The 23,214-nt window shown below is 34.2% G+C and overlaps 1 protein-coding gene across 9 annotated transcripts in view; it reads left to right on the forward strand.

Moving 5' to 3' along the window:
- Window positions 1-23,214, forward strand: part of PDE4D (phosphodiesterase 4D) — a 1,194,235-nt gene that overhangs the window by 50,563 nt on the left and 1,120,458 nt on the right. For 3 of the 9 annotated variants that reach the window (XM_036226230.1, XM_036226237.1, XM_036226238.1), the window contains exon 1: window positions 4,051-4,474. The exons of the other annotated variants lie outside the window; for them this stretch is intronic. The gene's annotated coding sequence lies outside the window, so the exon portion shown is untranslated. Of the gene's footprint in view, window positions 1-4,050; window positions 4,475-23,214 lie in introns of those variants that run through there. 9 annotated transcript variants of the gene reach the window in all.

The following is a 23,214-nucleotide window of genomic DNA, read 5'->3' on the forward strand; positions in this document are numbered from 1 at the left end:
TTCATTTTGTACCTGACAAGACAGGTCCAGTAAATTATATTTCTGGCTCAAGGCTACACAATGACCAGGCTCCACATCTCCTATTTTCCAGTCCAGGCCTTTTCTTAAAAATATTTTCTGAATAGATTCATGTAAAAAGAAATAAGCCTCTGTAAGTCATAGACTTATTTTTGTGTACTCCTGTGGTGCCTGGAGGGGGAGAAAAGGGCAGAGGGAGAGCATGAATACAAAAGAACATAGGAGATGTACTGAAAAGTATTTTCCTCAAAAGATCACTAAAAAATTGTTTAGGAATTGCCAGTAAGAACTATAGACAAACATGTTCAAACAAGTTACTGCAGAGAAGAGTGTGTTTAAGTTGGAGGGCAGAAGTACATTTGTCAACACATGCAAAGAAAGAAGAGCTATAGACCTTACAATTGGAAAAAATAAAGGAGTCAATCCATTTCCTTGATTTTTCTTATTTTATGGCAAATGTACAACAAACCCATTTTAATGCATTAAAATTAAAATCAGTATACTGCAATTTACTTGAGTTAATATAGATTTAAAGCTCTTCAAGCTAGACCAGCTGTAATTATATTCCCAAAGATTTCCATTTTATCATTATTTACAGTTAACAAGACATTTATGATCTCTTTTTGGTTGTCTCTGGTGAAACATTGTTGGCAATGCTTTCCTGACTTGAAATTCTCATGTGCATGGAAATCCAGTTAGGAAAATGAGTAAGTCAATAACTTCTCCTAAGAGTATAATCTCTCCTTTGTGACATAAATTAGATATCCATTCACATCTATGAAATAATTCCCAGTTTTGCAATTAAATATTCTGATATGCACAAGCAAACAGGCCAGTCTCTTTATAGTCTAGGAGAATTTAGTCAGCTTTATACTTAAACAAAGAAGCTATGCTTTTAAATAGATACATCGTTTTCTCAAAATTAGATTTTAAAGAGCTGATATGAGCTGCAATCAGATAAATAATTAAACAGCAAAGATAAGAGGCTTCTGACTGTGCATGTTTACAATGTTAATTAAAGAACAAATTATGATTTTTAATCCTAAGGGTAATTTGACCAACATGCATATATAATGATGTGAAGTTTCCTCACTTCACATTTTAATCTTAAAGTTGCTGATGCATCTGAAACTAGCTTTATTACAGAGAATGGACAAAGTTTGATTGGAGAAATTTAATCACATTTTATATTTTTCTGCAATGCATGTAGTTGAATGAAAAATAAAGACGCTACTTTAAAATTTTGTTGTTTCCTCCTTTAGCTATGTTGCTTTGTTTTCTTGGATCCATTTAAAAATCTGGAATGTTTCCCGTAGGGCTTTTTAGAATGCTGGGAAATGTTTCCCCTGTAGCAGTTGTCTCTGAGATGTCACAGATTTTTTTAAAAACCTTATTTATTACTATTATTACTTTTTACTTCACATTATAGTAATTTGGCATGCCAGTATGTCTTTCATTCCAAATTGAAGTTCTTTGAAGGCAGGGTTCATATCTTCTTCTGTACCAAGGCCTTTCATTTGGTTGTTGATGTGTTTGTGTAATCGGTGAAGATAAGATATGCATTGCTCTCTGAGAGTGTAGAGATACATTACTGGCTATGGGCTGCATAACTGGCTGACCAGTTTACATCTAGCCAAGGATACAGAGACAGCATGCTCATAATGTCTTGTAGATTATTATATTGTTGCTTTGAGCAAGAATGAAGTGAAAATGTACATTTGTGGTCTAGCCTTTTTTCAGTGTGATCGAAAATGTAATTCGATATGATTGATTACATTGAAAATGAGTGAGAAATGAGATGACACTTAGTTGAAGAGAATTTGGATTTTGCCCTTGGTTTTTTAGACCACTAATCTTTTAGTGTTTCTTCATCTATTTAAAATTTAATGAGTGAGTATTCTCAATTATAGACGATGCAAGTCCTGAAGCTTTTATTCTTCTTATTTATTAATTCTTTCCAGGAGAAGGAATAAGAAATATGATTGTGTTTTTGCTGTTAATTAAAACTTCCTATGAAACTGTTTAGATTCTTTCTTGAGTTAATGAGAAAAACTGAACATTCTTCTAGGGTTTTTGAGAGTTGTAGGAAGAATTCTTTATTATCCTCATTACATATTTAACAATGATTCCAATTTTGATTCACTTTTAGGTAGCATTAATTTTTGCAACATGTATAGAAAGACTTCACCCACACATCCTGGTCAGTAAAGATACTGTTATCAGTCATATTATAGAGCATTTCTGAATTGATAGTACAATCAGTCTAGTTCCCTTATTTTGGCTTTGAAGAGAGTCCAGCCAGTAGGTCCTATGAAATTAGGGATAAAAGGAAACTCTTCTTTGGCTTTTCCAAATCTCTTAATACCATTTAAACTCATAGAAGTTTTTCCCCTTGGGAGGAATATGGTGGTTCCAATATCCTTAACATCAGCAGACTGTTGCTCAAATTCAGCTTTTAATTCTTCTGTGAGTGGGGACAGAAAAAGATGTATTATTATTTCCCTAAGGCTAGTAATTTTGGGAGAGCTGGGAAGACTAGGTTTAAAACCTTAGGTCTCTCCTGTTATGAACATATTACAATGTAAACTCACTTGGGACAAATCTGGGTTGTCTTAGAGGTAGTGAAGATACCAATAAGGGAAATGGGCAAAAATATGTGGTCAAAGGCAGTAGTGGAACTATATGCCTCATGTAATTTTCATATGTGAGCATCCAGGGATCTTGGCAAGTGCTGGGGCTTGTCCACCACAGGGTGCTTGGAGAGCCTGGTGATCTACTGGACTGTGGAGTGTCAATTTATTCATTTAGTTTATAAGCATGTGTCAAGTGTCTACTGAATGCATTCCAATTTTTATCCTCCCCCTCTATGTTGGGCAACTTATTTTTATGATTTCTAATTTCAGTTCTTTATTTATAGGTAGGAGATTATAATAGTAATGGTCTGGTAACCTCACAGAAAACTTAAGGTTAATTAGTAGGTGAACATCTTATTTCAATAAATCCAGATAAAGACATAATGACAGCATTTATATATTTGTAGTCGAATTCAATGGTCAGTCTTATTTTCTCCAGGTAAAGATAGTTATCATGTGTATGACCAATTATCTTTATTCAGCTCAATTTGACCAGGTCAGTGAACCTTATTTTTATATCATAATTTTGCATAGTGAAAGATATAGAAAGCATAATAGTTCCCCTAATTTACATTTGGTAAAATTAAGGTTAAGTGATTTTCCCAAATTTATGCTGATATGAAATATAAATACAGGCTTTTCATTCTCTAACATTGTATTATTTAATTGCTCTACAAAGAAACAATGCATATTAAAGTTATCTTTTTAAATAGCTCACCCAGTCTTCCTATCCCTCTCTTCTCTAAATTAATTATAACAACTCTTATTTTTCATTTGTCGTGAAGTCAATTTGTCCACAATAGGCTGGCGATAGGTTAATTAAATAATTATATATAGTGATTCACTTGGGGTTAGAATTTATGTCAAATTAGCACAAAACCACTTTTCAAATCATTAGAAAATAATAAAATGCACAATACTGATATTACCACATGAAAATGGATCACAGCTTTAGAATCTTTTTGATATATGTGAGACTGAATCTCTATCCATTATATTCTAATAGTTGCTTTTAAAAATAAGTCTCTGAACTAGTTCATTTGTCTCTTTTTTATGAAAGGTGACTTAATAAAATAATGGTGTGTGAATTTGTGATTATTTAATTCCAGTTCAATAGAGAGTTACTTCAATTTAATATGACTAGGGAGAATAATGTTTTCTTACTTTTTGGTTCTATCTGTGAGGAAATTGTTTCAGAATACCTTTTGAAGCCTTCTCACTTACCAGCTCATTGGGTCTTTGCTCTTAATTCTGCTTTTTTGCCTTTGGGACATTTTACAAACTCTCCTAAGATTTTTTCCAGGTGATCTTTAAAAATAAATTTCAGGGAAATTTTAACAATCAAATTATTTCTGTGTTAAATTCTTTTAAAACATGTTTTCATACTTTAGTGTGTGGGGGTGGGATGGGGAAACAAATAACCAGAAAAATATTAGTGGGACTTCAAAATGTTTTTTTTCCAACTACTTTACTAATAATTATTCAGGCAATCTTACATAGGCTTTTTAGAAATTCTAGAAGCTTTTCCATTTCAGGCCTAATATATGGATCATAAATAAATAGCAGGTGTCTGTTGGAGGCATTAGAAACCGAACATTATGCAAAGTCTACCCTCTGTTGCATCAGGAGCTTGAATTGTTCTCCTTAAAATATCTGCTATGAAAGCACCGAGATTAGATGGATGTTGGCTCCCCTTTTCTTCCCTGCTATCGAATGTCAAAGATTTGTACTGTTGGTAGGAACTGAGACTTCATTTTCCTTGGCCACATTCTGATGCTGGCTCCATTGCAGAAATTCTCCCGTTCCTGATTTTTATGCTCGAGGTAAGTCAGAAAAGGAATTTCAGGAGTGAAGCTTAGGTTTGTTGAGGAAGTGTGGGGGAAACCAAATGAACATCTTCGGAATGAAAGTGTGCATCTTTGTCTGCCTGAATGTGTGAGAAATGGAAAACTGTTACACAGCCTAAACCTCCCATTGGTATAATTACCAAGTAGTGTTTATGGTCAAAATATGACAAAAAGTTTTTCTAAAGCAAAATGTTTTGTTGTGTGTGGGGCAGACATCTGTGAGCCTGCCTTAAATTTATGAACTAATAATAACATTCTGTTCCAAGAAATATTGCCAGGTCTTATAACACTGTGATTTTGTTCTGAGTAATTCAAGTAAATGGATGATTTGCTTTTAAATAATCATTCCTAGAATTTACAGATATAAAAGGAAAGCCACATATAACTTAATTAATGGGGAAGATGCCTTTTTGATCAATGCAAACTTTCAGAAATAACTAATAACTGGATTTTCTCTCAACAAAAATATCATAAATTACTCTCTACTTTCTGGAAAGACTGTAAATGTCAACAAAATAAAGTCAAGCAGGTTTTACGAGATTCCAGACAAATGATAATCAAAATTATGAGCTAAATTCACCAAAATAATTGAGCTATGATAGACTATAAATAAAACAAAATAAATTAAAAAATTATATCTCTAAAGAACTATTGATAGTAAAATAGAAAAACACTGAGTTTATCCTCCAAGGTAAAAACAGTAATTCTGCTGAAACTGGTTAGGTACTGGTGAGAGCAACTTCTTGCTACTGAGTAAGAAAACTGAACCCTGTAGCTTGGTGTCTTCAGTGTGTACTCAGCTCTCTCCTGCTAATACACCCTGGTCTTAAATAAAACAGAATGGTAAATATTTGGAGCGAGTTTTATGTGTCTTTGGGATTTTTCCTTCCCTGCCATTGGTAAATAGCATGTTTCCTCTGCCAATTTATGACCTTTGAGATGACTTTCCTTGTTAAATACATACTCATTTGTGTGGGTATTTTTCTTCCCTCCTCACCACCCCTAATTCTTTTTTTTCTGCCTCATATTCAACTGCTTTCAGCACAGAGTAAAGTCTTCACTGTGTCTGTAGTTTGGAAACTTCACTGTGTCTGTAGTTTTGAAAGGAGTGAATCAGAAGCAAAGGAATCAAGAACAAAATAGAAACATGCTTTATCCATTACAAATTATCCTTAAATATTACTGGTTGTAACTTCCGTACTGACATATCCCAAAATGAAATACGGGTTGCTAGAGACACTATTCTAAAATACATGATTTGTTTTTATTGCTTGGTATACTGATCTGCATATTTCTAGCTTTTCAGGTCCCCCATATGGACCTTTTGAAATAAAAACATTAAAAATGGATGAAAACATACCACTTGCTCCACACAAATGAGATAGTTAGGAATCAGCACATGTTAGTGAGTTGGAGCCATGGAATTGGTAATTGAGCGCTCCTGTGGTGGGTTATACCAGGGCCATCACTGCAGAGCTGTCAGCTCATTGATCTAGGGCAGTGTTTTCCAACTCATGTCAGTTTGTGCCCCTCCTGGAGAACATGCTGAGGTTCCCTGGGCATGCAGCAGCAGCACCAAACCTCTTTTTCTGTCATTTCGTAGTTTTTATGTCCATCTGCATGTAGTTTTCCTGTGTCCTTCCCTCTGATTTATGGGCCAAAGTTTGCCAGAGGGAAGGTACAGGATTAGGATGAAGAGACTGGTATGAAATATAACAAGGTCCATTGTGTTACACCAGAGGTATTACATTACATCAGTGAAGTGATTATAGAAACCTGGCTCCCCATCTGAATTCTATTATTGACATGTTAAATGTGAGTCAGCCTGCCATTTGCTTAGTGTCAAGTATTATTTCTGTTGTTATTTCCACTATTACTATTACTACTACTACTGCTGCTGCTATTAGCCATCATGTGTTATATCAATGCAACTCAATTGCACTTTAATATCTCGAACAACCTATATTGTTTTATTTAGGCGTGACTACATGGTATGGTAGTAGGATTGTACCAGGCTAGTGTATGATAATAGGTTCAATAACCTGATTTTGTTTTGTTTTGTTTTGTTTTCATTTAGCAAACTGGTATAAACATATATTAAAGCCTGTAAATATTTTACAGCATAATTTTTTATATGTAGATAATTTTTTATTGTGAGCATTCACTTATCCAATCAAATTTAACTTTTTTGCTTCTATAAAAATTTTAATGTATTGCCTTGTAGCTAAATCAGGATTATTTCCCTAGGATACACTTTAAGAAACAGAACTGATAGGTTAAGAAGTGTATTTATTTATAAAGATTTGATTCTTTTTATCAAATTGCCCTCCAGAAAGTTTTCTCCCTTAATTTATTCTCCCATAGCAGTACATGAAAGATTATACTTTCCCATATCTTGTGATATTGTTTAAAAAAACCCTGCCAATCTGATATGGAGGAAACATTATCTCAGTATGATTTTATTTACCTTTCTTAAAATACTAATGGGGTTTGACATTTTTTCCTTTGTAATGTGCCTATTAGTTCTTTGCTTATTTTTCTTTTGCAATGCTTATTTTCCAATTAATTTTATTGAAATTCTTTATATAGACAGTATTCCACTTGTATATGGGGTTTCTGTTGTGTAAATATTTTTCTCAGTTTCCTAGACATTTTTTGACTTTTTTCCTTTGGTATATTTTTCTGTGAGAATTTTGCGTGCATGTGGCTGAATATTTATATGCTTTCCTTTTAAAGTTTCTGCCTTCGGTATTGTATTTAGAAAGGACTTTCCCATTCCAAGATTACACAATGTTTCCTATATTTTCTTCCAGTACTTTTTTGGTTTCTTATTTTACATTTAAATTGTATTTCATTGGGAATTAGTTTTGTTGTATAAGAGTATGAAAATTTAACTTTAGATTTTTTCCAAATAGTTTTCTACTTGTTCTGACAATAATTTACTGAATAAATATCCTTTCTCTTTAAAGTTTTACCTTAAAATAACGCGATACAAAATTCTATTTCTAGTTTTTCCATCCTTTTTATTGATTTTTCTACCTTTTTTGATCAGTATCACATTGTTTAACTATTGTAATATATTTAAATATCTGATAGTTTGAATCATTTTTATCTTTTTCAAAAATGTGGCAATTTTTCAACATCTTTTGAACAGATGATTGTTATGGTGTCTTAATTGCTCACCCTACCATTGGTCTCACTTGTTTCTGATCTGTTCACAACAAAATTGGCTATTGTTCTAAAACACAAATTGAATCATATTGCTCCCCTATTTGTACATACTTCCAGCCGTTTTTAAAAATACTTGTGCACTGTTAATGGAATTGCAAATTCCCACTATGGAAAACAATTTGGAGGCCCTTCAAAAAATCCAAAATAGAACTACTTTATGACTCAGTAGTTGCACTTCTGGATATTTATCCAAAGAAAAACAAAACACTAATTTGAAAAAATACATGCACCCTTATGTTCACAGCAATGCTATTTACAGTAGCCAAGATATGGAAGCAACCTAAATGCCCATCAATAGACAATTGGATGAAGAAGAAGTGATGCATATATACAATGGAATATTACTCAGCCATAAAAAATGAGATCTTACCATTTGCAATGACATGGATGAACCTAGATGGTATTATGCTAGGTGAAATAAGTCAGACAGAAAAAGACAAATACCATATGATTTTACTTATATGTGGAATCTAAAGAACAAAATAAATGAACATACAAAATGAAAACAGGCAGATACGAAGAACAAACGTAATTGCCGGATGGGAGTACAGTTGGGAAGCTGGATGAAAAAGGTGAAGGGATTAAGAAATACAAATTGGTAGTTACAAAATAGTGACAGGGATATAAAGTACAGCACAGGGAATATAGTCAATAATATTATAATAACCATGTATAGTGCCAATAATATCATAATAACCATGTATAGTGCCAGGTAGGTACTAATTGGGGGGATCACTTTGTAAATTATATAAATGTCTAAACACTACGTAGTATACCTGAAACTAGTATAAACTAATACTGAAAGTCAACTTGAATTAATAAAAATTTAAAAATATAAAAAATTAAAAATATAGTTAGGCGTGTTTCCTATAGCAGGATTTTAAACCTGAAGTCCAAGCAATTTCTTGGCCTCAAATGTTTATGAAAACTACACATTATTTTGCTGAATGTGTTTTATTATATCTATCTATCTATCATCTATCATCTATCTTCTATTTCCTGAGAAGAGAGTTCATAGTTTCACCAGGTTTTAAAGAGCCATGACCCTATACCATTAATAACCATTGGACTACAGGAAGGTAGTCAGATTCCTCAGGATGGATCATAAGAAGCAGGCTGTCTGTGGTGGACTTTGGTTACCCCGCTTACTATTCTCCTGCATCTTTCCTGCTTCCCACCCATCCTGAACTGCTGGGGTTTACCAAGCAGTCTGCTCATTCACAGCTCAGTGCCTTTGTACACACTATTCTTTTTGCTAAAGTACCCTCCTCCACATACCTCACCCACCTGGAAAATTGCTGCTTGTCCTTCAAGAAATGATCAAAGGGTCTTCTCCTTTGCAAAATCTTGTCTGATCTCTTTATGCAGAGCTGATCACCCTCTCGTTTTATTTTTTAAACCATTAAGTCTATATTTTATCATTACTCTTGTACTACTGGTTTGTTCTTGGGCAAAAATCAAAGAAAGTTTGGATACAAAGGAGAGCAGGGGAGTAAGTAGAATCAGGGAAAACGGTAATGAGCCTCCTGCAGTCTCATGGGACTGTTCTGGCCTGACCTCAAGTGCCGGCAAGAGAGTGAAAAAGGACATAGAGATAAGATTTCTTCTGAAAGTAGAGTGGACAGGATTCGCTGATTACTTCTCGGAGGGGGAAAGAAAGGGAACAACATGGCATGGTCCCTAGGTTTCTGACTCAAACACCTGGGTAGGTAGTGTGGTCATGATTTTTCTTGTTTATGGACTGAGGAAGGCTTCAAACAGTAGATAATTTCCTTAGATACCACTTTTCCTGACTGTAAAAGTCTGACAGTGTCTGGGATAGGATGAATAGTTCCTGTACTGCACCCTGAGAACAGGCACTGGGAGTGCCTGTCATATGGGTATGCACATAGGTGCAGGGGATGACTTTACGAAGAAGATATATCTTGAAATATATCTGTAATGAATAACAAGATAAAGTTAACTTAGCTTCCATGACTCCTGAACTTAAAATGTCTACAACAGGATTGGTTGGGAAACAAGTTTTTATCAATTTGTTTATCTGGATGCTTACGAGCTGGAAAGAAATGCTCTAAGATTTTTACCATGGAAGCAGAAGTATCTCAATTTTCATAATGGATATCAAAAACCTGAGAATATTCTCACTGTTTATGCTTAGAGAAAGTGTATTAATATAAATTAACATAAGGAAAAACCTAAGTGTATTAAGAATGTTCAAGATCTATAGGCAAATCACAGTGGAAAGGTTATACTAGTGAGTTCTTGGGTAAAATCAGAAGAAATTTCAAATTCAAAATTATCTTTCAGTGAAACCACAAACTGACCACTTAGCTTTTCTTTTGGTCTAGAGTCACATAAAATAATAATAATAACCTTTATACAGTAAATATTTTATATAAAGCTCTGTGCTAACTACTTTATACATTTTGTGTCTCATTCTCACAGCAAGGCTGAAATGTAGGTAATTGCATTATACCTTGTAGATGAATAAACTTAGGCGTAGAGAAACAGGTTAATTGACCTGCCAAAATCAAACAGTTAATAAATATTTGAATTGGAATTTAAGCCACATTTGTCTGGTTCCAAAGTTTGTGCCCAACGATTGTTTACTGAGCACCTCTAAACATCCAAGCAACAGTTTATGATGGGTTCGCATGTGTTCAATGATTACAACAACCAGATAAAGTAAATATTCTGTTGAACATGAGGAAACAAGGAGTAAAGAGGTAAAGTGATTGTGTTGAAGTCACACATTTTAGAGTGGTTAAATCAGAATATGAACTCAAGTCCTCTGTTGCCAAACCTAAAGATTTTTTAGAAACTGTATCATAGCTTATTCTCAATATGATCACGATATTATTACTACAGTTTCCTGCTCCTTTCAGGGAAAGCGATAATTAGCAGAGATTCCTAGGAGATAGCTGTCAAATATCTGCCCTGGACTTTCCTATCATCTAACCCATTACCTAGTTGAATCTAATTTGGTATTTCTAGAAACAGCATGAGTTCTGTGAGTAGTGTTCGATATGATTCAGTGAACTAAATGGCATCCTGGTGGCCTAAGAAGACTCATATTGCTTCTAAACGTATATAGATAATGGCTGTCACCTGCAAGTAGCTTAGGCAGTGGGCAATCAGACTGGCTTGAAATAGCTTGGAATGGATGGGTATTTTCTCATTTCTTTCCCCCCTACCCCAGCTTTGTTGAGGTGTAATTGACAAATAAAAATATAAGATATTTAAAGCATACAACATGGTGATTAGATACACATATACATTGTGAAATATTTCCCCTCATCTAGTTAATTAACATATCCATCACCTCACATCTTTGCCTTTTCTTTTTCTCTCTCTTTTTTTTTTTTTGGTGAGATTGTTTAAGTTCTATTCTTTTAGCAACTTTCAATTATACAACATAGTGTTTTCAACCATAGTCACCATGTTATATATAGATCTTCCAACCCTATTCATCTTATAACTGAGAATGTGTACCATTTTACCCATCTCTTTCTATTTTCCCCAGCTCCTGACAACCAATTTTATACTCTTTGTTTCCATGAGTTCAACTTAAAAAAAAAAAAAAGATTCCACCTATAAATGATACAATGAATGAGACAATGAATGAAGTATTTGTCTTTATATCTGGCTTATTTCACTCAGCATAATATTCTCCAGGTTCAACCATGTTGTCACAAATAACAGGATTTCCTTCTTCTTCAAAGGCTGAATAAATATTCATATATATAATTTCATATATATATATATTACATTTTATTTATTCATCTGTTGATAGACACTTAGGTTCTTTCCATACCTTGGCTATTGTGAATAGTGCTGCTATGAACATGGGATACAGGTATCACATCAAGATAATGATTTTGTTTGCTTTTGAGATACCCAGAAGTGGGACTGCTGGATCATATGGTATTTCTACTCTTAATTTCTTGAGGAACTTCCATGGTGTTTTCCATAGTGGCCGTATCAATTTATATTCCCACCAACAGTGTAAAAGTGTTCCCTTTTCTCCATGTCCTCACCAGTATTTATTAACTCGTGTCTTTTTGATAATAGATATCCTTACAAATGTGAGGTGATATCCCATTTTCGCTCCGATTTGCATTTCTCTAATGATTAGTGATGTTGAACACTTTTCTTGTATCTTTTGGCCACTTGTATACCTTCTTTGGAAAAAAAGTCTATTTAGGACCTTTGCCCATTTTTAAATTTTTGATTTTTTTTTTTTGCTATTGAGCTATATGTATGTATATTTCTTATATATTTTAGAGGTTAACCCCTTATCAGATATATGGTTTACAAATATTTTATCCCATTTCATAGGTTGCTTTTATTTTGTTGATGGCTTTCTTTGCCATCCAGAACTTTTTTAGTTTGAGTCAGTCTCACTTAGTTTTGCTTTGCTGCCTTTGCTCTTGGTATCAAATACAAAAAATCATTGCAAAGACCAATGTCAAAACTTACCCACTATGTTTTCTTCTAAGTGTTCAAATCTTTAATCCATTTTGAGTTGCTTTTTGTTTATAGTATAAGATAGGGGTCTATTTTCATTCTTTTGCATGTGGTCATCTGTTGTTGTTTTTTTTTTTTTAAATACCATTTAATACCATTCTTGAAGAAACTTTCCCCATTGTATATTTTTTGGCTCCTTTATTGAAACTTTTGTTCCATTGGTCTCTGTTTTCATGCCAGTACCATACTATCTTGAATACTATAGCTTTGTAATATAGTTTGAAATTAGAAAATGAGATGACTCCAGCTTTGTTATTTTTTCTCAGAATTGCTATGGTAATGCATGTTCCTTTGTAATTCCATCACAATTTTAGCATCATTTTTCCTATATCTTTGAAAAATGCCATTAGAATTTTGATAAGAATTGCATTTAATCTGTTTATTACTTTTGATAGTGTGGACATTTTAACAATGTTAATTCTAATCCATGAGTATGAAATATCTTTCCATTTATTTGTGTCTGCTTGAACTTTTTTTATTATCATCTTATAGTCTTCAGTGTATAGATCTTGTACCTTCTTGGTTAAATTTATTCTTAGGTATTTTATTCTTTTTTATGCAATTGTACATGGGATTATTTTCTTAATTTCTCTTTCTTATAGTTGGTGTATAGAAGCACAGCTGATTTCTGTATATTGATTTTTTGAGCAATTATAATTTTATTTTGGTAAAATTGGTGAAGTAGAGAATTTCCAGTTATCTACCCATCTGTCAAAACATCACTTACAGAATAATTAATCTTTATCATAATGGTATATAATATCATATTATATACTACATTCCTATTTGAATCTATTTATGTCCTCTCTATTCTGTTCTATTTATTCCTGTACATATGTAGCAGTATTTACAGAAGAATATGCATGAATTCAAGTAAAATATCAGTTTTAATTTTTGTGGTTTGAAAATATGTTTTAGTAGCAAGAATTTCAGTCAGCACAATTAAGGTGATTCTTAAATGCTGTTTTTAAAAAATATAAGACTAGCAAGGACATTTTTGAGAAAAATATAGAAGATAAGAATAATTATGTATTTTTTTAACCCTGAAATTTTACTAAAATTATTCGTGGTAGAATCTTCATGATTCTCTCTATATAATAATATCTTGTCTCTGCAAGTAGAGACAATTTTACTTCTTTCTTTCTGATTTGGATGACTTCTTTTTCTTGCTCTGGCTAGGACTTCTAGTATTATGATGAATAAAACTGGTAAGAGTGGGCATCCTTGCCTTGTTCCTGATCTTAGATGAAAAATTTTCAGCGTTTTGTTGTTGAGTATGATAGTAGTTGTGGGCTTGCCATATATGACATTCATTTATGTTGAGATACATTTCATCTATACATATTTTGTTGATTTTGTTACTTGTCTATGTGTCACTTTGTTTTTTGTCTAGTTAATTTTGATTACTAGAATTTTTTAATACAATGGTGTAGGTCCTCTGAATTCGATTATTTTCTTCTGAAGAATGGTGATTCTTATTTTAGCATTCTAATGAATTATTGGCTGATAACCTTGAACATGGTTTTATGCTTTGTTTCTGCACCTCTCTGGGAAGCCCAAAATACTTCCTAAGCTCTTTCAACTTGATAATATTCTATGTCCAAGAGAGGCTGTTGTCTTTGAGGACAGGCTTTGTTTTAGGCTTCATTAGGGTCCTAGGACCTACTTTAGGATGGGCCTTTATTTATAGAATGCATTAACTTTCTGTGCCCCAGGTGGTTGTCAAAGGTGTTAATGAAGTGTTTATTAATGATAATTTTTTATTCTCATGGGGCCTAAACTCAGCAGTGTCTTTCCTCCCTTACTAGTTGACCTCTAGTATTTCTGTTCTTTCAATTCCATAAGCCTCAGACGTTCTCATCCTACAAAAGTATGGCCCAAGTCTTAGTCACAGACTTGTGGAGAACCCCTACCTAGGCTTTTGGGATTTCTCTGCACATAAATTTTTGCTCTCTAGGGTTCTGCCTTATATATTCCAGCCACTTCAGCTGCCTTGAAACCTGACCTCTGCTTCCTCAGTTCAGTATGAATGCCTTACTCTACTTGACTCCAGTTTTCTGTATCATGTTCAGGAAAGTATCCTTGATCAGAGAGGTGGGCAATCATGGGGCTTACCTTGTGAGTTTGCTTTTGCTCAGAGATTACAGTCTTGGACTGGCTTCAGAAGTCTACTATCTGAAAAGTTTCCTCATGTATTTTATTCCATTTTAGAAGTGTTTTTTTCTTTTGGATGGTTAATCTGTTACCAGTTATTCCATCATGGCTAGAAACAGAAATACACGGGGTATCAGTCTGATTTATAATTGTTTGTAACTTAGAACACATATTGCATTTCTTTAAAGTGTTTTTTGTAATTTTAATTATTTTATTTTTGATCAGAGGACAATGCATTCATGTGGACAAAATTCAAAAGCCACAAGAGAATATGTGGTGAAAAATCCCTCTTCTAACCTAAGTAGCAAAGTTCTTCTCCTGAGAGTTGAAAGATGTTACTAGCTTTTTTTTTCTTTGTACTCTCAGAGATATTAGATATCTCTGAGAAAAATAGGAGGAAAAGATTATACATGTATAAGATTACATATAATCTTATTTTTTCACATAAATGGTAGTATTATATATATCTTATATATGTAAAAATGGTAGTATGAGAGATATATATCTTTCTGTACTTTACCTTTTTTTCTACTTAATGAAATATTTTGAAGGCTATACATATTAAAACATAATTTCTCCATTTTCTTTTGCGCCTCTATGCTATTCATTTGTAGAAATGCACCAATCATCTTGCCATATCCCTATTTATAATTATACTTCATGGTTGTTATAAACAATACCTCATGAACTATCCTGAACATACTATTTGATATGTTTCAGTATATTTGGAGGATAAATTCGTAAAAGTACAATTGTTATCTCAAAAGGTACATACATTTGTTATTTAGTTAAATATTACCAAATTTTCCTCCTTAGTGGCTACAGTCGCACCAGCTCTGTCACAAAGGAATGCTGACATCTTTGTTGTGCCTCCAGTGTTCATTTTCTCTATGTTACAGCTATAAAATTTGCTTCTGCTTTTTATTCTTAGATTTTTTTTTCTGGATGAATCAGTTAATAATTTTTCCTTGATTAACTTACAAGGTTCTTGTTATAACACTTGATGAGCACAAGTGATTTATATAAACTAGAGGTAGTATTATTGTTATTCCTATTATTACTAATAGTAATGCTGTAATTCATTTTCCTAATATTCCAGATCACATGCTAACTCATAATTTCCATTTTGAAAGTGTAATTTTATTCCCATTTTTGTCAGTAGTTTTCAAAGAATTCTCCTTTTTGTGTGTGTGAGCTTTAAATATATGGGTAGAGAGTGTAATATCCTGATCCCCATTCTGTCTTTCTACTGTGTCTTTCAAACAAACATTCTAACTTTATGAATTCTTTATGGAATTGTGCCCTTTGAGCTTTGTAGCTTTTCTTTTCTTCTTCTTTTTATCTCACCTGTTCTTCTGAACTTGAAAAGCTAATGGTGTCTAGTATAAAGTTTGGCTGTTCACTGAACATTCTGAATTAATCATTTTATGTGGAAACAGTGACTGTGTTAGAGTTTCTGTACTTCCTGGAAGACACAGTTGTCTTTAGGTAAATAAGGAGTCTCTTTGAATTTTCACTTTCTTGTCTCTTTGCAGTGTGCTGAAAAGTGCATTCTGAATTGTTGATGTGAAATATTGAAGTATCTGCATTTATTTTTATTTTCTATAAGTAAATGCAATATTAGGACATTTTTTCCTAGCATTTACCTTAAACTCCATCCATTTAAATATCATAGATAAGGAAATTTCTCATTTGTTTTTCTTTCCCTATATTTTAATGCTGTATGGTCTGATCACTAAGCTGTTATGTAATATACCCAAGGAATAAACACTGAAAATAACCCATTAAAAAGAATTTTTTTCTTGGTAACTGTTTCCTAAAAATATTTTTCTTCTTTATATTTCAAAGCTTTACCCCCTCTCCTAAATGTTGAGATTGCCCAATGTTTTTGACTTTGTATCTTCCCATCAAATAGCCATAATGACCTATCAAACAAGGTTATTATGCAAGACTAGAACAGCATGACTTGAAAAGATCTTGCAAATATAACTGACTTTGCACTGAGAAAGAAGTGTGTTACCTAGTCTGGATAATGCACGAACTCACATTACTGGTATTTATTAAGCTCTAGGCTTAGAACTGTGTTAGGAGAACTAAAAAAAAATAATAATTAAATCTGGTTTTTGCCCTCAAGGGGTACAGCGGTTGAAAGCACAGGGTTTGAAGGGAAGCAGACAGTGGTAGGTTGGACGACCTTGGGTGAGGTACACTATGCCTTAGTTCTCTCATCCGTAAACTAATTGTACTTATCTCAAACATAAAATGAGATAAATCTATAAAGAGAATTCTCAGAACTCAAAGAGGTTGTTTCTCTGGGAACATTTGCTTTTTGTGGTCTTTTCAATGGTTGTCAGTCAGTTTTTAAAATTCAGCTGCCAGACATCACTGTAGCTATTACCACGATCACTCACATTTTAACAGTAGAAAGGTTCTGGACACCTGCTACAGGTAAACTGGATGTTTGATTAATTAATACCCATTTTGACCATTTGTAGATGGAGACACAGTGTGAATAGTCAAAGTATCGTAAAGGCTACAACAAACTAATTCCTACATTTCAGTGGGTTAACACATTATACATTTATTTCTTGCTCACATCATGAATAATGTGGGTTGGGAAGTTGGTGCTCAGTGTGCTCCATTAAGTCATTCAGATACCCAACTAATAGAAAATATGGCATAAATGATGCATATTTGATATGAACTAAAAAGTCAGGGACTGCTCAGTACACGGAAACTTTGGCTTGGAATGTTTATTAATTTTTTGAAGAGATTAATCTTAACATGGGTCGTAGAGCCTGTGATAGACAAGGAATATCAGCATGGCATGTGCTACAAACACATGGCCCTTTCTCCTTAACTTCCAAAGGAGAGAAATTGTAATTGTTCAGAAACTTGGTAGAAAAAACAAAAGTACACGAAGTTAGTTACGTAAATTGTAAAACATAGGTCATGGTTTTATTTTTCTCTAGAACTGTATAAAACAAGATTGTCAAAGTAAATCTTAAACTCCAATAAAGCAGCTAGAAAAACCTAGAATTTCCCTGTGAGTTGGGAGATGCTTATGACTGGCTGGTTGGGATCAACTTTCTGAAGGGTAGTTATATCAGGGTCATTTGTTAATTGGGGATCTGACGCAGGACTGGAACAATCCAGCATAAGATCTCATGACACTCATACCAAATTGAAGTTCCTCAGCTATTTTCTCCCTCCCCAAATTTTAAAATTAAAACAAACCACCCCCAAATCCTCTAATATCATTGGCTTTCTGCATTTATTACTTTGGGCCCCTTTTCCTATCTTCTAAGTCCTTCCTTCCTTCCTTTTTTTTTTTTTTTTTTTTTTTGCAATTACTCTCATTTTCAGAAAATGAAAGGCTCTGGAAGCCCATTATGTATTTGTGTCTTTAGGATCAATGTAAAACACAGAGCAATATGAATGCAAAGGATGTTTTCCCTTCAAGGTTGGGAGAAAGATGAATTTAAATAAAAATACATCTGATGTTTGAACTTTTTCTGCCTGTGGACTCGATGAGGTAATATTGTAGTATATCACTTTCTAAAAATTCTGGGGGTTTTCAAATCAGTGATGTAACAAAGGAAGGCTACATGAGTCAGGAATACAATCTGGGAAATATGTCCAGGAGTAAATAAAAGTGGTGATAGCATGAAAATTATGTTTGAGAGCTCAGCTGACAAGAGGAAGAAGGTAATTGCACTTACTAAGTTGATTGATCAGACGAATTACACACGCATTCTATATATTCAAAGCTGTATAATGTCATGGTTAAAAGCAGGGTTTTGGAACCACATTGAGGTGGTTTTAAGTCCTGGTATCATAACTTAATAACCACATAGACTTAAGCAAACAATTCCGTCTCTAGCCTCTCCTCAGTTTCCTCATTTGCAAAAACATTTGATAAAATCTACCTCAGGATTTGTTCTAAAGGCTTTTTGAAATAATGCCATAGCCTTTGGCAAATGGAAAAATATATATGAACAGCAAGTTGTGTTATACATATTATTATACAATGGATTACTTATTTTTAAATAACCAGGATAATTAACATGAATTCAACATAAAAACTTTTAAAAATGATTCAGTATGCACCTTAAGATTTTGGAGTGCCTCATGGTCATCATTGGAGATATTTATGACTCTCGTGCTTTGCTAGGACCAGTAACAGAATTCCAGGTGACAGAATTTGCATATTAACATATGCAAAACATGCAGGATTTGAACTGGGTACAAAAGAGTCAGGATGGTATGGGAAAATTTCTGTCTTCCTGAAAATAATACAAATCATTCATTGTTCTCGGACAGTGATCTAAAAATGAAGAAAAAAATACAAAATAAAAAAGTGGAAATGAGCTGAAACACAGGTACTGCATTCAAATATTTGAGTCTGCTCAAACGTATCCAGATGGAGTTAGGTTTTCCAGAAAAGTGTTGACTAATTTTCCATCTCTCTTGGACAGTTCTTTCAAGTGGTTGTGCAAATATGTCTACTTATTTATAAAAGAGTTGCAGCGTGGGTAATGGGAGCAAAACAATTTATTGGGGTCAGAGTCTTCTATGGCTGTCTTTTCCTCTAACTTCTTTTTTTCTTAGTTGTTCTATTTGCAAGGTGGTAATTATAGAGATAGCACCTTCCTAGTGTTATTTTGAAGGAGTAACTAATTGTAGTTGTTTTGATGTCTTACCAATTGTTCAGGTGGATCTAGCTGTAAATGGAGAAAACCCTAGTGAATACAAAGGAAACAAAAATGAGCCAGATTTTATCCTAGCTCCTTCATTGGGATAAAAGTACTCAGACATAAAGAAGTAGTTACTTTAAAAATTTTACTATTTCATTAAGTCAGTGAGTTAAAAATATTAATCCTTTTTAAACATGATTTGCCTTGAGGACTCTTTAGGCAGGTAATAAACATGGTCAGTGTTATACATCTCCAGTAAGTTCCTCTTTAGGTGGCTGGGTGAGTTATAGTGGAACAAGCTCTGTGTCTATATTGAGATTTTTATGTAGGAAAAGTGGAAAATGTATAGGTAATTGATTAGAACTATTTCAGGGAAGAGTAAAATATATTTCTAATTTTAGGGTTAATTTCACTCCATTTTCTTTTATTTAGACCTGGTTTTTAATTCCCTGATTTAGAGCTGATCTTTAACACTGTCATTTTACTCTTTCAGAACTAAATTGTTTAGATTAGACTTAAATGTTTAAAAATGATATTAAAATATGAAATTTCTTGCTTTTGGTATGGAAATGAATGCCTCCATTGAAAAAATTACTTTTTATAGAAGAATTGCTTTGCTATCTTTTGATGTCTTGGTTTTTTATGATAATTGCAATAATGATGATGCTGATAATGATAAAAGAGTTAGCTAAAACTTATGTGGCATTTCCTTTTGTGATCTTTCTGCTGTTATCTCATTCTGCTCTGGTAATAATATATATGAAAGTCCAGGATATTTCTATTCCTTGAATAACTTTGCTTTCTATTTAAGCTAGTCTTTTATTTCATTTTTCTTTTAAACATCATAATCTATTTTGAGGCTAGCTAGCAGTTGTAGCTATTTTCAGGTAGATTTTCACAGTGAATGGGAAATGAACACTTTTGGAAACTTATATTTCTTTTTATTAGCCATGTATATTATACCATTAGAGATTTCGTTACAACCTAAAACTATTGAGATTTGAAGAAATTTGAATTTCCAAAGTTGTTTAACCTGCTTTTAACCCAGTGTGATAGTTAATAGCTCATTTCCCATTCTTCATGGCCTTGATTCAAATATGAGTTTCTCCATTTACTAGCTGCAAAATTTATCTGATGCAAGTTATTTTGCTTTCTGAGCTCAGTGTTCTCATATATAAAATGAAAATAATAATAGTATCTACTTCACATAAGTATTGAGATTAAATGAGTTCATATTTGCAAAACAGTTAAGACTGTTCCTTCCCCATGGTAGATTCCCTGTGGGTATTTGTGAATACATAAGCTTTAATGTGTGATGGTCATTGTTATTACTAGGAAGCCTGGGCAGAGAGGCAGCACCTGGAGTGGTCAGGCACTCCAGCCTTCGGTTGCTCTCTCATTTGGAAGCTGTGTGAGCGTTGGCAGGTTGTTTAACCTGACACTCACTTTCCTCCTTGTAAAATGTGGGAGTCATAGTGACTGCTTCTTGTTTTGAGGATTAAATGAGATGATATTTGTAAAGCACTGTGGTGAGTCATAAATTTCATTCCCAGTACATCTGGATAGGCAAAGAACATATAGCTCCTTAATTTTGATTTTAACTAATGTGATCTTCCTTTGGAGCAAACTCTTGCTGTTTAGAAGGAGAATTAAATGTCCAAGTTTTAAATCTTAGTCTGCTGTATTGGTTTGAGATAATGCTTTCTCTAGAAAAAAAGGGCTCAGATTTTTAGATCTCTCAGTGTTCCAGGCTTTTCCAGGCTCCTCTCCAAGATGAGATGAGAGTATGGGGGGGGGAGGGGAGAGGAGAAGCTTAGGAAAGCTTTTGGTGGGAAGGAAGAGTCTGGAGCCCTAGACATGATGTCTGCTGCTCCACTTGTCCACCCACTTGCTATGTGGCCTGCAAGCATTCTTGGTGAAGATATGAGCTAGTGTAACACAGAATCCAGTGTGTCTTTTGGGATTGGCTAGAGTCTGGATGTCTTCCTGGCTCTCTGAGCATCATCTCATTCTCACCGCTGTGTTATGGGCCCTCTGAATCCCTGTCCTGCTTCAGAAACAGCGGCTGAATGCCACTGGGTAGATTCTCCACACCCAGCCTTTGCTACAGCACCATCTCATTCCTCACCAGGCTGACATATTGGCTCTCAGCTCAGTTCCTTTCTTACTTAACCCCTTATGGAACTATGAAACCCCTGAGCCCTAGCACTGCCACAGAGGTTCCCACAGGAAACCAAGAGATGCTTAGAAAAGTTACACTCCAAGGTCTCTCTCTGCTTAACTGCCTCCAAATGTTCTTTGGCATGGTACAGTCTCAGAGGTCATGTCTCTCTAGAGCTCTAAACAGGAACAGAATTGGAATCCTTCATTTCTTTAGCTTCCTTGTTGCCTATACAACACTCCTAAGACACATATCTGATCACTTTGTTCTTCCCTCTCCTTTTCCTTCTCCCAGTCACTGGAATGAGGATAAGACAATGGTTTCTCCACAGTCTTCTATGTCACATATCCCCAGTGTGGGGAGGAAACTCCTGATATGTGATATGTGAAATGTAATACAGGTATTTAAAAATTCTTTCTCAAGACAAATATTAGTAAGATTTGCATAAAACCTTTTGAATGCCAGATACTACTATCAGCTCCTTCTTTTTTTCTGTCCTAAGTATTTTTCTTTTTATTTGAAAAGCAAGGAAAGAGCACAGCAATATTTTCCAAACTATTAATTCAACATAAGCATATAATCAATATACACTTTACTATGATAATGATGTAACTATTAGCACAGGATCTAGTTGCTATTTAGATTGCTTTTACCCTTGGGTAGGTTGTGGTTTCAGAGACATGAAGAGACCAGTCAAAGGCATTTTATGATTTTCAGAGCATTCACAGGCTTGGTATCATGGCACATACTACCTCTTCCTCTCACAGCTCTGTTCCTTCCTCCTTCCTCCCCCATCTCTCTGGCCACACGGACCTTTCTGGTCCTGGAACATGACATGGTTTTTCTTGCTTCAGGGCTTTTTTTCCTGCTATTCCATTGCCCAAAACTCTGTTCCCTGTATCTTCTCCCAGCTGGCTCCTCATCTTTAAGACCTACCTCGAAGGCTGCCACTTCAGTCACTGTCCTGCGTCATCTCTGACCATCCCAACAAGAGGAGCCATCCTGCTTCTACTTATTGTCAATATTACATCATCATTCTTATATTCTTTTCCTGCATAAGCACAGTTTTTAAATGTTTACATGTTAATTGTCTGTATCTCCCAGTAGGACATGCACTGTGTCTGTCTTATTCTCTAGGGTATTCTCCAGAGCTTAGCAGAGGGCCTGACAAATACAAAGAGCTCAAATTATTGAATATATGAACAGGCGATTGAATATTATCTTATTTCAGATATAAGGAATCATTATTTTTATTAGCACTGGTGATATACATGGAACAAATATAACTTATAAGTATGGAAATAGGATTTGCTATATTTTTATTATGTATAAGGTAATGGTGAGAATAGAGCTCTCTATTATTTTGTTCTATAATTCTGATGGGGGAGTTAGCACTGCCTTTCAGCCAAGATTAGAAGTTCTTTGAAGGGAGGCATCATGACTCATATCTGTCTCACATCTTTTATGATGTATATAGTTGCTCAACACATACATGTCAGTGGTTATTGGTGGTGGGAGTAGGGAACGGATGTTAGAAGAAATCACACGCCATCAACCAACCTCTGTAATGATTAATCTGGGAAGGTTTTCAAGAGAAGAAAGAATTCTAGACATTATTTGATGATTAAAAGGAAAGTCACCTATTTATTTTCTGGAAGAAGGGTGATTTTCAAGTTGTGGGCTATGGAGCCTCAGAACTTCGGTCAGCCAATGCTTATGTAGACATTTTTATTTAAACAGAGAGTTTGGGCTACAAACAATTAGAAACTACTCATTTAAGGATTGAAGCCTTCACAGAAAAAGATCAAATGTGTGAATGGAGTAAAAGAATTGTTCCAGAGACTAATGCTGAGTAACAAATTACCTCCAAATTTAGCAGCTGAGAACTACCATCTCCCTATGCTCATGTGGGACACTAAGGGACAGGAAGTCAGAGAGGGCACAGC

This window comes from Rousettus aegyptiacus, unplaced genomic scaffold, assembly GCF_014176215.1.
Source record: "Rousettus aegyptiacus isolate mRouAeg1 unplaced genomic scaffold, mRouAeg1.p scaffold_m13_p_8, whole genome shotgun sequence".
NCBI classification, from domain to species: Eukaryota; Metazoa; Chordata; class Mammalia; order Chiroptera; family Pteropodidae; genus Rousettus; species Rousettus aegyptiacus.